Source organism: Rana temporaria, chromosome 7, assembly GCF_905171775.1.
Source record: "Rana temporaria chromosome 7, aRanTem1.1, whole genome shotgun sequence".
Classification (NCBI taxonomy): Eukaryota; Metazoa; Chordata; class Amphibia; order Anura; family Ranidae; genus Rana; species Rana temporaria.
This window is the reverse complement of record NC_053495.1, coordinates 108450046-108466061: the sequence shown is the minus strand read 5'-3', so window position 1 is coordinate 108466061 and position 16016 is coordinate 108450046. Positions and strand designations below refer to the sequence as shown.

Sequence of the window (16016 nt, the reverse complement as noted above, 5' to 3'; positions counted from 1 at the left end):
CCCTCGGCCTGTGTGGATGCCAAATCAGCTTCGGCCACTGTCGTCGCTTCCGCATACGCCAGCGTAACGTGATGGCGGCATCACGCAAGCACGTCAAGGCCGTGCAATGCGAGATAGACACCGAGGCGCTCGGAAGCGGCCACACATGCCGCCAGCAGGCGAATAATCGCCATCTGGTGGGGACTTGAGAGTGCACTAGTGCACAGATTCTCCCCCTGATGGGAGGTGACACAGGAAGACAAAGCAGGGGACACTGGTCCGGAAAACCTGGGCAGGAACACCCAGGGAAAACAGGGGGGCAACCTCCTGGGGGACAGAGGATGCAAAAAAGAGAACTGTTAGTTATAATAAGAGTTAGATTAGAACATTACATAATGGCGATTGATTATTTGCAAAACAATATATCTCTACATTCCCCAAACAATGCATAGTGTTAAAAACCTCTTCTTTAACATACACAATTGCAAATATATGAAGTAACATATAGCCGGATTCACGTAGACTTACGCTGGTGTATCAGTAGATACGCCGTCGTAAGTCCGAATGCGCGCCTTCGTATCTTTAGGCGTATTCTGGAAACCAGATATGCCTGAATTTGGCCAAGATACGACCGACGTAAGTCTCCTACGCCGTTGTATCTTGGCTGCCTATTTATGCTGGCCGCTAGGGGCGTGTACGTTGATTTACGCGTCGAATATGTAAATGAGCAAGATACGCCGATTCACGAACGTACGTACGCCCCTCACAGTAAGCTACGCCGTTTACGTAAGACATACGCCGGCATAAAGATAAAACACCTCTCTAGGTGGCGCAGCCCAAGCAAGGTATGGACGATGGAACAGCCGTCGTATTTTTAGTATTTGTTAGAAAGGTCCAGTATGTGTAAAAAATAATAATTATATCCGTCAAAGAATCCAACATGCCAAGGATTATTTATTGGAATCTAATATAGCTTATGGGTTAAGGATGATATTTGCGTTTCAACCTGATCATATTGTTCAAAGGCAGTTTCATGCGCATGCATGAGACTAATCTATTGATTATCTAATCTAATCTAATGATGGGCAAGTAAATTACACGACAGTAAGGACAGGCCGAGGGGATCACCCCAGTGATCCGCCTGTGGCGGATAGGTGACGCTAGGCAGGTGTGGGTTGGGAGAGATTCCCCATCACCATGGGGGTTAAAAAGGGAGGGGGGCGTATACCGTGCTTGGCCACTAACTAGGACCATTATAAATTCCCCAGCCCCATGTTACTCTCCCAGACAGAGGCGTATCTAGTGAAAATAGCGCCTATGGCAAGCACTGAAACTGTGCCCCTGTCGAAACATTTGAAACCCATCTTTCAGATAACCTTAAAGGGTCACTAAAGGACAAATTTGTTTTGCTGAAATGACTGTTTACAGGGTATAGAGACATAATAGTTAACTGATTCCTTTTAAAAATGATTACAAATAGATAAAAATCAATTATACAATGTGCCTGCAGGTTAGTTTCACTTTTAAACTGGTTTCATGTTCCTGTGAACTAGAGAGACACACACAGAACAAAAACAAACAAATCCAGGGCAGTGTTTTGTTTTTAAAATTAATCTGATTGGTTCTGTTAAGTTTTAGACACACAGTAATGACAGCTTAGACCACCGTGAAAAGCTCCCAGTACTGTGGTTATAAGGAGCCAGACAAGCAGGAAGTGTGGAGATCACAGCAGAATTACAGCAACTTCAAAGCAAAAACGAACAATAAGGACATGAAACCAGTACTGTAGTAAGGTAAAGGAAAAAAAAATATTCCTTTAGTGATCCTTTAACAAAAAAAAACAGCTAATAAAACTAGTGGTATTTATCATCCCTTGTGATACCTTGGGTAGTGACATATCCTCTTTATGGAGAAATCTGGGGTTTATTAGACCCCTGATCCCTCCTATGCCCTCCAAAGCCAGGTAAATGCAGAACCAATACTGGAAGTGATGAGCCCTTCATCACTTAAGGCCTCAGTTTTCAGAGGAGAGCGAGAAACTGATGTTCCTCCTTCTTCTTTGTGCGCAACCAGATGGAATGGTAGAGCCTGAGAGAACAGGGAAGGGCTGGGGCTGAACGCAGCAGGGATAGCACTGCCATTGTCCATTAGCAAAGGTGCTGAAAAGGAGATCCTGCCTATGCTCGGGAGGAGGAAAGAAGAGACCCTCAGACCCTGGTAAGTGCCTTGCTGCCCAGCCACTCAACAGCTCCCCCTTCATATGGCGCCCATGGCACGTGCCATGGCTGCCATACCCTAGATACGCCACTGCTCCCAGAGGACCTTGGTATCTCCAGGAGAGTGGACACTATCCCCTCAGGGTAAGCTTATACCTAGCTTCCTTCATCCTTAATCCACCTTATGCTGGTAATTTATCTTAATGAATCCCTTCTCATTAATTGCAGGTTGGGAACCTGCTATCACTGAATGCCAATGTTTCTTTTCCTTGAAACTTGGTCTTTATTGAATCTTTTGTCCATACTCTGAAGATTTTTTCACTACTTTGTGACAACCAAGGTAACACTCTTTCATATTTATATTTCTCCCACTTGTCATTCTCACTTGCATATCATTTCCTTTTTCCCACTCTCACTTCCTCCTCACATTTTATTCTTATTTCCCATCCACACATTCCAACCACATCACCTCCCTCTCCTTTTCATTTGCAGCATTTGTTTTTCAGTGTTCTGTTTCACATTTTTTCCGCCTTTTACTAGTCCTTTTTTTCACTCATTCCTCACACACATTCATCACTCACTTACATGCCTTTATTGCTTGTCTTTCTTTTTCCTTTTCCTTTTCCGCTCTGTAACGAGCGATCGCGTGTGCCCGGCGGCGATCGCGCCCACCGGGCACGCGCACAGGAGTCGGGGGCGAGCGGTGAGCCGACCTGCCTTGGAAAATGACAGCGGCTGGTCGGCAAGTAGTTAATTCTAAGTTACCCCTAAGGCCGCGTACACACGATCGGTCCATCCGATGAGAATGGTCTGATGGACCATTTTCATCGGTCCAAACCGATCGTGTGTGGGCCCCATCGGTAAGTTAACCTTCTGTCAAAAAAATGAGAACTTGCTTTAAAATTGAACCAATGGACGCCTAACCGATGGACCGTTCTCATCGGATGGACTGATCGTGTGTACGAGGCCTTGGTCGTTGACATGCGGGTGCCGTTATCTGGAGCTTCCTTATTTTAAAGGGGGCTTCCAAATTCTGATAACAAACCCCTGAACCACCAGACCAGGGTTGTGGGGAAGAGGCCCTTATCCTTATCAACATAGGGACAGAGTGCCTTACCAGGTTGAGGGAATGTGGACTGATATGGTTTGGGAAGAGGGTGCACACTTATCCCCCCCCCCCCCTTCCCTGTCCAGTCAGGCTGCATGTTCAGATTAAGAGTCTGGTGTAGTTTTTAGAGAGACTTCAAGGTTGTATTTTTTTTGTGTTCAGTATTGGCGGAACTTTGAAGAGGCCTGTGATCCATTTTTCATTTTTTAAGTCAAAAGGAAATACAATTTGCCTGAAATTTAAAACCATTTTCCTTTGTAAATTTAAGTTGTTTTTAAGTCACTGTCCCCAGCTAAATGGAATTGAAAAAAATATTTTTTGCACTGATACATGTTCCCCAGGACAAGGAACACCCCCCCCCACACACACACACTCACACACTCATATGCACACACACACACATGCTGTTTTTGTTTTGTTTTTGACATCCCTTCTTATTAGACCAAAAAAGGAAAACAATTATTTTGACAGATTTGGATCCCCTTCATTTAATTGGTTTGAGTTTAGTATCACTGAGCCCTGCTAAAACTGAACCCAGGGTCATTATTATTATCATTTCAATAATAGTAATTTTACTAAACAATATCAAATGCTGTTATAATATTTTCAGATAGAATTACAGATAAAAGTAAGCCACCACACCAGGTTTTCAAAGTGCTTAGATGCAAATTTCCTACTATAATCTAATTTTCCTACCTAGTGATCCTAAACCCAGGAGCCTTCATTCGCTATATCTGGTCTCCCACAGTATACAGAACATGGAAATGCAATTATTTTAGTAAATATAAACTTCTAAATACCTTTTTCTCATCAGCAGTATACAGTATAGCAGTCTTTTGACTTCTATCAGTTCCTGGCAAAGCTTGTAAGATGAGTTTTCATACTGCACTGAGCTGTCCTATGAGGTTGCACGGCTCCTGACCCTCTGTCTGGACAGTGCTGATTAGCCATGTGCTGATGACATGCACCCTTCCAAGAAAAAAAAAACCTCTCTAGCAATACACACCAAACTGAGCATGTGCAGCCTGACTTCAAAGGCTCTGTCTTATCTGGACTTGTCCAGGGAGAGTGCAGAGAGGGGAGGATCTGTGCATACAGCATCAAGAAGACTTTTTACACAATACAGAGGATTAATCCCTTAGCTTCCGCAGTGAGTATAACAAGCATATTTTACTGCATATGCATAGAAGTTTTCACTTCCCTTACCAATGTTATAAAATTGTATTGTCCTAGCATTTTAACCAATTGAAAAAAAAAATAAGATCATTGGCTCCATAACACGGTTATCAGTATTATACTGTGGGGGTGGCTATTAAAAGTTTATAATATGCTGCTAGGATAGAGATTATTATCATTATTTGCTACTGGCAGGATTTTATTGTTATTATAAAGTGCTGCTGGTAAAGCTATTATTGTTAATAAAATATGCTGTTGACAGGACTGTTATCGTTATTATATGTGCTGCTGATAGAACTGGTATAATTATTAAAATATCCTGTTGGTAGAGCTGTTATCATCATAATAATGTACTGCTAACAGTGCTGTTATTATTAACCACTTCCGGACCGCCGCATGTACATTTACGTCGGCAGAATGGCACGGACAGGCACATTGGCGTACCTGTACGTCCCTGCCTAGACGTGGGTCCGATCGGGACCCCCCCATACATGCGGCGGTTCCCGTGGCTTCAGAAACGATCCGGGACGAGGGCGCGGCTATTTGTTTCTAGCCGCCCCCTTGCGATCGCTCCCTGGAGCTGAAGAACGGGGAGAGCCGTATGTAAACACGGCTTTCCCGTGCTTCACTTTGGCGGCTGCATCGATCGAGTGATCCCTTTTATAGGGAGACTCGATCGATGACGTCAGACCTACAGCCACACCCCCCTACAGTTGTAAACACACACTAGGTGAACCCTAACTCCTACAGCGCCCCCTGTGGTTAACTCCCAAACTGCAACTGTCATTTTCACAATAAACAATGCAATTTAAATGCATTTTTTGCTGTGAAAATGACAATGGTCCCAAAAATGTGTCAAAATTGTCCGAAGTGTCCGCCATAATGTCGCAGTCACGAAAAAAATCGCTAAACGCCGCCATTAGTAGTAAAAAAAAGAAATAAATAAAACTATCCCCTATTTTGTAAATGCTATAAATTTTGCGCAAACCAATCGATAAACGCTTATTGCGATTTTTTTTTACCAAAAATAGGTAGAAGAATACGTATGGGCCTAAACTGAGGGAAAAAAAATATATATGTTTTTGGGGGATATTTATTATAGCAAAAAGTAAAAAATATTGAATTTTTTTCAAAATTGTCGCTCTATTTTTGTTTATAGCGCAAAAAAATAAAAAACGCAGAGGTGATCAAATACCACCAAAAGAAAGCTCTATATGTGGGGAAAAAATATGTGGGAAAAAAAGGACGCCAATTTTGTTTGGGAGCCACGGCGCAATTGTCTGTTAAAGCGACGCAGTGCCGAATTGTAAAAACCTCTTGGGTCATTTAGCAGCATATTGGTCTGGTCCTTAAGTGGTTAATATCATTATAATGTTCTGCTGGTAGAGCTGTTATCTTTATTTTAATGTGCTCCTGGCAGAACTAGTATACTTATAATATTCTGATGGCAGCGCTTTTGTTATTATTATAATATGCTGCTGGCAGAGCTTTTATTACTATTATTTCAATGTGCTAGTGGCAGAGCTATTATCATTATAATATTCTGCTGGCAGAACTGTTGTTATTATTATAATATGCTGCTGGCAGGGCTTTTAATACTATTATTAGAATGTGCTAGTGGCAGAGCTATTATCATTATTATTTTATGCTGCTGGCAGAGCTATTATTATTATTATAATATGCTGACAGAGCTGTTATCATTATTATATTGACCTGCAGGCATTGCTGTTATTGTATTGTAATGCATTTTGCTGCTGGCAATGCTGTTATCATTATCATATTGTACTGATGCTAGCGTTTTTTTTTTATTATTATAGTGTGATGTTTGCAGTGTTGTTATAATAAAATGTATTGCTGTCAGAGCTGGTATAACTATTATAATGAGACACTGGCAGAGCTGTTGTTGTTATGTGCTGGTGATGGAGCTATTGCAATCATTAATGTAAACTACTGGCATGATTGTTAAAGTTATTATATAGCACAGCTGGTAAATCTGTAATAATGTGTTACTATTGAGGTTTTTATCATGATCATTGTCATTAATATTATTTGCAGATGGTGGGGCTTTATTTATCATTAGAATGTGCAAATCATAGCATTGTATCATGTGAAATTTGGTAGGGCTAAACTTGCAATTAGAAAAAGCTGCTTAGAAAGTCTGATCATTATAAAATTGTGTTATTTGCAAAGTTCTTAATGTTACTTTTATTCTGCTGGTAAGGATATTATCATAAATACCGTATTTATCGGCGTATAACACGCACTTTAAGAAATTTAATGCCTAGTACACACGATAGGATTTATCCGCGGATACGGTCCTCCAGACCGTTTCCGCGGATAAATCCTCTGAGGATTTTGATCCGATGGAGTGTACACACCATCGGATCGAAATCCACGCCGAATTCCCATCGCAATGACGTGTCGCGCCGTCGCCGCGATGATGACGTGCGCGACGCTGTCATATAAGGAATTCCACGCATGCGTCTAATCATTACGACGCATGTGAGGGATGGGTTCGGACGGATCGATCCGGTGAGTCTGTACAGACCACCGGATCGATCCGCTGGAGCCGATTCCAGCGGATAGATTTCTTAGCATGTTAGGAAATTTTTATCCGCTGGAAATCCATCCCCGGGGACAAGAATCCGCGGAAACAGATCCGCTGGATTGTACACACCAGGGGATCTATCCGCTGAAACCGGTCAGCGGATCAATTTCAGCGGATCGATCCTCTCGTGTGTACGGGGCCTAAGAGGGAAGTTTCAGGGGAAAAAAATTCCAAAGCCCCCTGCGTATAACACGCAGGTACAGTTTACCCTCTATTTTCAGGGTAAAAAGGTGAGTGTTATACGCCAATAAATACAGTATACTATTCTGCTAATGGGGCTGTTATAATTATAATTTAAAAATGGTGTATTGTCATGGTTATTTTTTTAATGTGCAGATGTAGGATTATAATGTGCTAATGATGGGGCTGGTATAACATGTTGATGATGAAGTAAATACTGCTAGATTGCACAGGATCTTTCATGAAAGTACATTGCCCATGTTAAGACAACTTGGCACTCCACATTTAATCCTATTCATAATGCTTGTTGATCCGATAACCATTCTCAGTGGAGAAAATAAAAAGAAACGTTGAAATAAAATAATAAATAAACTTTATGAGCATTTTTACCAGAGGAGCGTAGAGTCATCTTTTGAAGGTGGCTGGAAGTAGTGACAGATCACCATGGAATGACTTGCCACCAATAGGCATCATGTACTGTTGGAGGTCAGTCCTCTGACAATGTGAAAAGATCAGTTTAGATGCATAAAATGACATCAGTTTACAGTCAACATTTAGAGTTGTTTTTACATTCCTGAACTGAAAACATTGCCTGATTATGTTTTGACGCACCCAGGAATGCATTCTAAGCATCCAGAATTCAATGCATGGCCATTGCTTGTGTGCGAGAACGTCCTGTTTTGGATTGGAGAGGAGAGAGCTATATTGGAGGTAGTTTAGTTTGTGCTGCTACTATGTTGGAGAATTTGACTGAGGGTAGAGGAGCAGTGACTATGCAACGCTATGAAGCTACACTGTAAAACTTTAGAATTGTACACAAATGTCAGTCAAGACCTTTGATAGCTTGTTGGCTATTGTGAAATTCTGTCTAATGCAACTGTATACTCAACTTTGAAAGAAAATTTCTCAAGAGGAACACTTTCTGGGAAGCTCAAGGTAAGCAAGCCTACAATCCATGTATGTGTGTGCTGCATGTTTCATTACATAGTGAGCCATCACTCCTTAATAGGGATGAGCTTCGAGTTCGACTCGAACATTGCCTGTTCGCCTGTTCGGCGAACAACGAACAATTAGGGGTGTTCGCGGCAAATTCGAAAAGCCGCGGAACACCCTGTTAAAGTCTATGGGAGAAATCTAAAGTGTTGATTTTAAAGGCTAATATGCAATTTATTGTCCTAAAAAGTGTTTAGGGACCTGGGTCCTGTCCCAGGAAACATGTATCAATGCAAAAAAAAGTTTTAAAAATGCCCGTTTTTTCAGGAGCAGTGAATTTAATAATGCTAAAAGTGAAACAATAAAAGTGTAATATTACTTTAAATTTCGTACCTAGGGGGGGGGGGGGTGTAAAGTCAGCATGTGAAAAAGCGCATGTTTCCCGTACATCGAACTGTCCCTGCACAAAGTGTCATTTCTGAAAGAAAAAAAGGCATTTAAAACCGGCTTTGCGACTATAATGAATTGTCGGCTCTGGCAATTACAGAGATGATTCATTCATAAAGAAAAAAAAATGTGTGGGGGTTCCCCCAAATTAAATTACCAGGCCCTTCAGGTCTGGAATGGATATTAAGGGGAACCCCGCCATAAAAAAAAAAAATTACATAGGGTTCCCCGCAAATATCCATACCAGGCCCTTCAGGTCTGGTGTGGATTTTAAGGGGAACTCCACCCCAAATTTAAAAAAAAATGGCGTGGAGTCCTCCTAAAAATCCACACCAGACCCTTATCTGAGCACGTTAACCTGGCCAGCCACAGAAAAGAGGGGGGGACAGAGTGCGGCCCCCCTCTCCTGAACCGCACCAGGCCACATGCCCTCAACATGGGGAGGATGTCCCCATGTTGATGGGGACAAGGGCCTCATTCCCACAACCCTTGCCCGGTGGTTGTGGGGGTCTGCGGGCGGGGGGCTTATCAGAATCTGGAAGACCCCTTTAACAAAGGGGACCCCCAGATCCTGGCCCCCCCTATGTGAATTGGTAATGGGGTACACTGTACCTCTACCATTTCACGAAGGAAGTGTAAATAGTTAAAAAAGAAAACACACAGACACCTTAGAAAAAAATCTTTTATTAATAATAAAAAAAAAATCCAGCGATGTGAATCCACTGTCTCCTATCCAGCGATGGATGATCTCTCCAGCGACGGATGATCAGCAGTCCGGTCCAGCGATGCAGAAGATCCATCCGTCCAGAGCGCAGCTCCACTCTCCGCTGGACACAGCCCAGCGGAATGACGCGCTGGAGCTGTGACATTTCTTATATAGGGGAAGCGGCAACCCGTCACGTGACCCCGCCCCCTCTGACGCACCCTCGTACATCACTGGGAAAGACCCTGAAAGACCGGGCTTTCCCAGTGACATACGAGGGTGCATCAGAGGGGGAGGGGTCACGTGACGGGTGGCCGCTTCCCCTATATAATCATTCCGCTGGGCTGTGTCCAGCGGAGAGTGGAGCTTCCCTGCTGCGCTCTAGATGGATGGATCTTCTGCATCGCTGGACTGGACTGCTGATCATCCGTCGCTGGAGAGATCATCCATCGCTGGATAGGAGACAGTGGATTCACATCGCTGGATTTTTTTTATTTATTTATTAATAAAGGATTTTTTTCTACGGTGTTTGTGTGTTTTCTTTTAACTATTTACACTTCCTTCGTGAAATGGTAGAGGTACAGTGTACCCCATTACCAATTCACATAGGGGGGGGGGGCAGGATCTGGGGGTCCCCTTTGTTAAAGGGGTCTTCCAGATTCTGATAAGCCCCCCGCCCGAAGACCCCCACAACCACCGGGCAAGGGTTGTGGGGATGAGGCCCTTGTCCCCATCAACATGGGGACATCCTCCCCATGTTGAGGGCATGTGGCCTGGTGCGGTTCAGGAGAGGGGGGGGCGCACTCTGTCCCCCTCCTGTTTTATGCGGCCGGCCAGGTTAACGTGCTCGGATAAGGGTCTGGTGTGGATTTTTAGGGGGACTCCACGCCATTTTTTTTCAATTTGGGGTGGAGTTCCCCTTAAAATCCACACCAGACCTGAAGGGCCTGGTATGGATATTTGCGGGGAACCCTACGTCATTTTTTTTTTACGGCGGGGTTCCCCTTAATATCCATTCCAGACCTGAAGGGCCTGGTAATTTAATTTGGGGGAACCCCCACACATTTTTTTTTCTTTATGAATGAATCATCTCTGTAATTGCCAGAGCCGACAATTCATTAGAGCCGCAAAGCCGGTTTTAAATGCCTTTTTTTCTTTTCAGAAATGACACTTTGTGCAGGGACAGTTCTAAGTACGGGAAACATGCGCTTTTTCACATGCTGACCTTACACCCCCCCTAGGTACGAAATTTAAAGTAATATTACAATTTTATTGTTTCACTTTTAGCATTATTAAATTCACTGCTCCTGAAAAAACGTCAGTTTTTAAAACTTTTTTTTTGTATTGATACTTGTTAGGACACTTTTTAGGACAATAACTTACATATTAGCCTTTAAAATTAACACTTTAGATTTCAAATGTTCGAGTCCCATAGACTTTAACAGGGTTCTAAAGTTCACACGAACATTTGGTGTGTTCGCAAGTTCTGATGCGAACCGAACAGGGGGGTGTTCGGCTCATCCTTACTCCTTAACATAAAAAGTCCCAATACTTTTCTAAATATTGAGTATGGTAGGGTTGGCACCTTGTGTGGGCCTCATGAAAGAGCTAACCTATAGATAACTTCTCTACCTCCTGGTCTGAAGAATCACAGGAACCCAAATTTAGAAATCTTGGTCTACTTTTGGCTTTGTATCTAAAAATATGCTTGTGCATGATCTGTAATGTGTTGTGTTCTAAAAATAGAAACATTTGTGATTGGCCTAGTGAAGTGTGTGTCCGCCCAAAAAAAAAAAAGAAAAGTTTACTGTCATATAGTAAAAAACTAACCACATGATGATGCTAAAATCATTTTGTTTGTGTTTATTTACAGATACTTGGCAACAGAACAAAGTCTTGCGTCACTTTGTCACATTTTCTTCATGAGTGTTTCAACTGTTCGAAAATTACAAAGAAAATCTTTGCTGTAAATTTGGGAGGGGCTGAGGGAAGTTGTCATGCCAGCGCCATAGGAAAAAGTATAGGACAAAATCTTTCAGAAATGTTGAGAAAAGAGAAAGTTCCCAAACTGTATCGGGCAGACTCATTGGATCTTTTTTCTGCAGTTGCTCGTCTGTGTTTCTATCATGTTGCTTCAGAGAGCAGAGCTGCAACCTAGCAGTATCAATGACCACCAGATACTAACAAAAAACTACAGGTGGCCTCAAATAAAGTATATCGAAACCCATAAACAAAAATGTAATATGTTGCAACTTACTAATCCTTAAAGAGACAGTAAAGTCCACTTTTTCATTTGTACCTACAGGTAAGTCTATAATGAGGCTTGCCTGTAGGTACAGTGAATATCTCCTATACATGTACCACTTAGGGGATATTATATTAGTAGCAGTCAGTGACATTACCATCACATGTGCACTGTGCTCTGAATGGATGGCACACTCAAGTGTTTAATCTATTCAGAGCACTCTGCTCCAATCATAATATGAGCATGCATGAGCACAACGTCATCGCAGCCTGGCCATTCAAATAAAAGGAAGACTGGATGAAGATGAAAGCCCTATCAGCAATCACCCTATCCGTGCCACTGGAGGGATATGCATTACAGGTAAGTCTGTCATAATGTGTAGTATGCGGTACAGGGGGGCCTTTTTAATTCTACTTGTAACACACTTCCTGGCCTAGGGTGACAATGCCTGCTCAGCCTTCTGTATCAGAATATAAGAAACAAGATAAGATTACAGAACCCCACCCCTCTGCCATTTCTCATATCATAGAAGTGATGGGTTCTGTAGTCCTCAGAGCTAACTAATAACAATGTAACTGAATCTGTGTAGGAAATGATTAGATCTAAAGATTTCTGGCAAGATCGACAGGACTTTATTTATTTTTTACTTATTAAATATAATGCATTCAATGGTATATGTAACAGAACAAAAGAGAATAAATAATAAAAAAAGCTCATTGTTATGCCTGGTACACATGGGCTAAATATTGACCGGTATTGACCAGTTTAACAGGAACTGGCTGACATTCAGCCTGTGTGTAAAGCAGCCTGCCCAGTTTCTATCATCCAGGCATGCTGGAAAAACAGCAGCTGATCGTCATCCAATCAGCACTTGCACTTGTCAGTCAGCCACTGTGTATAGAGTGAAGCAGTGGCCAGTCTTGTATATTGTATTAGCCATTTTGTAGCTACCCTTGGCCAAATTAAGTTCTTAAAAATGCAAGCTTTGGAAATAGCTTTAAACCCTTTATAAGGGTCTTTACATTTCAGAAACTTCTACAAAGAACAGTAACCACTAGAAGTAGCAAACACATTACCATGCTGTACTTCACAGATCCTATCCAGAGAGCTGAGTAGTGGGATTAACCCTGCATGGTCACCCACAACAAGATGGCAGCAGCAAGCTACAGAGGATGGCTAAAGACCAGTCAACCTTGGACAAGTAGAGAACATAGTAATAACCAGGCCTCTGTCACAGGATCCTACAACAAGTTTAATGCCGTGGTGCTACTGAATGCTTAAATACATAGACAAAATGCATTAAGATTCACATGGCTGCTGAGGTGCAATGGGTCCAGGTACAAATCAAATGTAACATAAATGGATAGAAATCCTCACCCTTGCCCCCTCACCCCATTTAAATAAACACATATACAACTATTAGGTTGGAAAGGGCAATGCCATAGCTTTATTTAAATTCCAACACTTAACATGTTAACACTTTAAACCGGTTGTACTGTGAGTACACAATTCCAAAAGGGGGCCTGTCCTTTCCATAAGTGCTGGACAGACAGCCTACAGCCTACTTCCAATTTCCATCAAGGGCATAGCCCATTACAGCAACTTTTATGTCAGGAAACCGCAGCAAGCTGTGACATACCATAAGAATTCAGGGGGAGGGAGGGTGGTCAGCTCTTCTAGCCATGTTCCTTAAAAAAAACAGAATTCCCTGGGGCAATACTTTTCTGAGCTCAGGGCCAGCCCTTCCCCCATCAGACAACCAATCCTTGTTGACCACCGAACTACCTTATCCGGCACCTGGCCATGCCCCCATCAGTCAAGGCTCTCTTTCCCTATAGGGGTTCAAGAGGCCTTCATTCCTAAAATGTATAGAAAATATTTTTCTTGTCCTGGAGTTTGACAACACCCTACGTGTATAGTATTGAATGGATTGATGGGAAATGACAGGCATCACATCCCTTAACAGGTTGAGATTAAAACATTCAATTATCAGTGAGACTTGAACTGATGACTGAATGTGTTGATCCCAACTATCTACATGTCTCAGGATAAAGCATTAAATATTACTGATGTGTGAATCTTTGACTGGAAGATAGAGCTTTCCGCTCTTACCAATAGATACAGATGTTTGAAAAAACATGAATCAAGGGAAAATGACTTCTACCAATAGAATTATGTGACTGTTAGGCCCCGTACACACGACCGAACATGTTTGCTGAAACTGGTCCGCGGACCAGTTTCAGCAGACATGTTCGGTCGTCTGTACAGCCGAGCGGACAGGATTCCAGCGTACATTTGCCCGCCAGACCGTTTTCGAGCAGGCAAATATTTCTAAACTTGCTTAGAAACATGAGTGATGGGTTGGAATCCTGTCCGTCGGACATGTTTGGTCGTCTGTACAGACTTACCGTACATGTCCCAGTGGCCGCCATCCCTCGCATGCGTCGAATGACTTTGACGCATGCGTGGAAGCATTGAACTGCCAGGGCCGCGCACGTCGCCGCGTATCGTGTACGCGTACATTTCTGTATGATGGTGTGTACAGCCATCATACAAAAATCTCCGGGCGGGCATGTACGCTGAAAACGGTCCGGCGGACCATTTTCATTGTACATGTTTGCCCGTCTGTACGAGGCCTTAGAGGTGTATGCAGCTCACTACCTTTCAACTACATTTCAAGCTTTAAAGAACACTGAAGCCTCATACACACGACCGGTTTTCCTGGCAAGAAAATTACTGGGAGAGCTTTTTGCCTTGAAAACCGGGCGTGTTTATGCTCCCTTGCCAGGAAAACTGCGGGGGATCCCTGCGGGAAAAATAGAGAACCTGCTTTCTATTTTCCCGCCAGATTCCCCACCAGATTTACTACACTTGCCAATGGAAAACACTGTGAGGCAGTGCCGAGGGAGCATAAGCCCTGTATACATGGCTGGGATTCCCGGCCAAAGCTCTCCCCACAGTTTTCCCATCGGTATTCCCAGCGGGCTTTATACCGCTGGGAATCCCGGCCGTGTGTACAGGGCTTCACAGCTGTAACTCCAAGGTATGACTCAAAAATGCAATTTGTTGTAAGGGTCTCTTTTTTTGATGCAATCGATCCACTCTTTGAAAAGTATTTCTCTTCATTTAGTTCTCAATGGACATGATCTCTCAATGGGCACCATCAAATGCTGAAGTTCTTGCCTCAAGACAAAATCATTTTAATCTATACAAACCTGTATATATTTATACATCAGTCTCTCATAGCCTTTACGAAATGAGTATCCACACCCGAGAATTAATGGAGGCAAGGATAGGCAGACCTACTAACCTTAAGAGAGTCAATTGTGTCTGCAGTTTGATTTGAGAACCTGTCAGATAAGGTCAAATTCCTGCAACAGCGACACAAGTATTCAACAGTAACAGAGACCCATTCCAGAGACTGCATGCTTGTTAATGCCATAACCAGAAAATGAGATGGCATTGAAAAAACTGGGACAATATGTGAGAACATAACTCTGACTGGCAAGGAATATAACATTTATTCATCTCATGCTTGCACTACTCCAACCTCCTTTCCCTCCAACATTATGTCATGGACATTTTCTATACATCGTCTATATATTGTTTTGAATTACTGCAATATATTTACTGTACTGATTTAAATTAATGTGTTGGAAAAATAAATAGAAAATTAGTTCTGTTCTCATTTTTGTCTTTTGCACTGAGCAGTTTCCAATCTGGAGTTAGAGGTTTATACACTTCCAACCAGGCCTGCTGTTTATTCACTTGACCTGAATACATAGGTACTTGTGTGCCCAAGAGCTCAGACTTCTGCTGCACTTTGACAATAAGATCCCCATTCAAGACATCTTTAGCCATTCCTGACATTATGAACAATTTTATAAACCACCACGCCTGTTCTGCTATCCCACCGCACCTGATCGTCAATCAGCCCAAAGAATATGTTCCACCAGCATTTGTTTAACCAACACATGTTCCACAAACAGGACAGCACCAGAAGACTCCAAGAATACCTGCTCCAGTCACAGAACAGGGAGATAAGAGATGAACTTCCTGGGTCAAGATGACAGCCAAAAAAAGAGAGAGTTTGGTCAGGTGGACTTTAAATGAGGCCAATAATTATGTAAAGTAAGCATCTGGGATATAAAACACAGTATTGCTTATATGGGTTCCGACAAAAAAAAGGGGGGGGGGTTTGTTAGGGACTTCGAATGAGAGATGTATACCAAAAAGCAGTCTTAGCAAAGAGCATTTTAATATGCCTTGTGAGATCATGTACAGCATACTGAATGACAGAAAAATGCATACACAAAATCGCATAAACGCAGAGCATGCTAAAAACCCCATATACATATTGACGCCATGGTGCTTGGCATATCATGGAGTAAAGATACGTCCTGCACAACATAAACCACTGA

The 16016-nt window shown here is 42.6% G+C and overlaps 1 protein-coding gene across 1 annotated transcript in view; it reads left to right on the top strand.

Moving 5' to 3' along the window:
* The window catches only part of KCNT2 (potassium sodium-activated channel subfamily T member 2), a 1265156-nt gene that overhangs the window by 424791 nt on the left and 824349 nt on the right, over positions 1 to 16016 (top strand). The window lies entirely within an intron of this gene.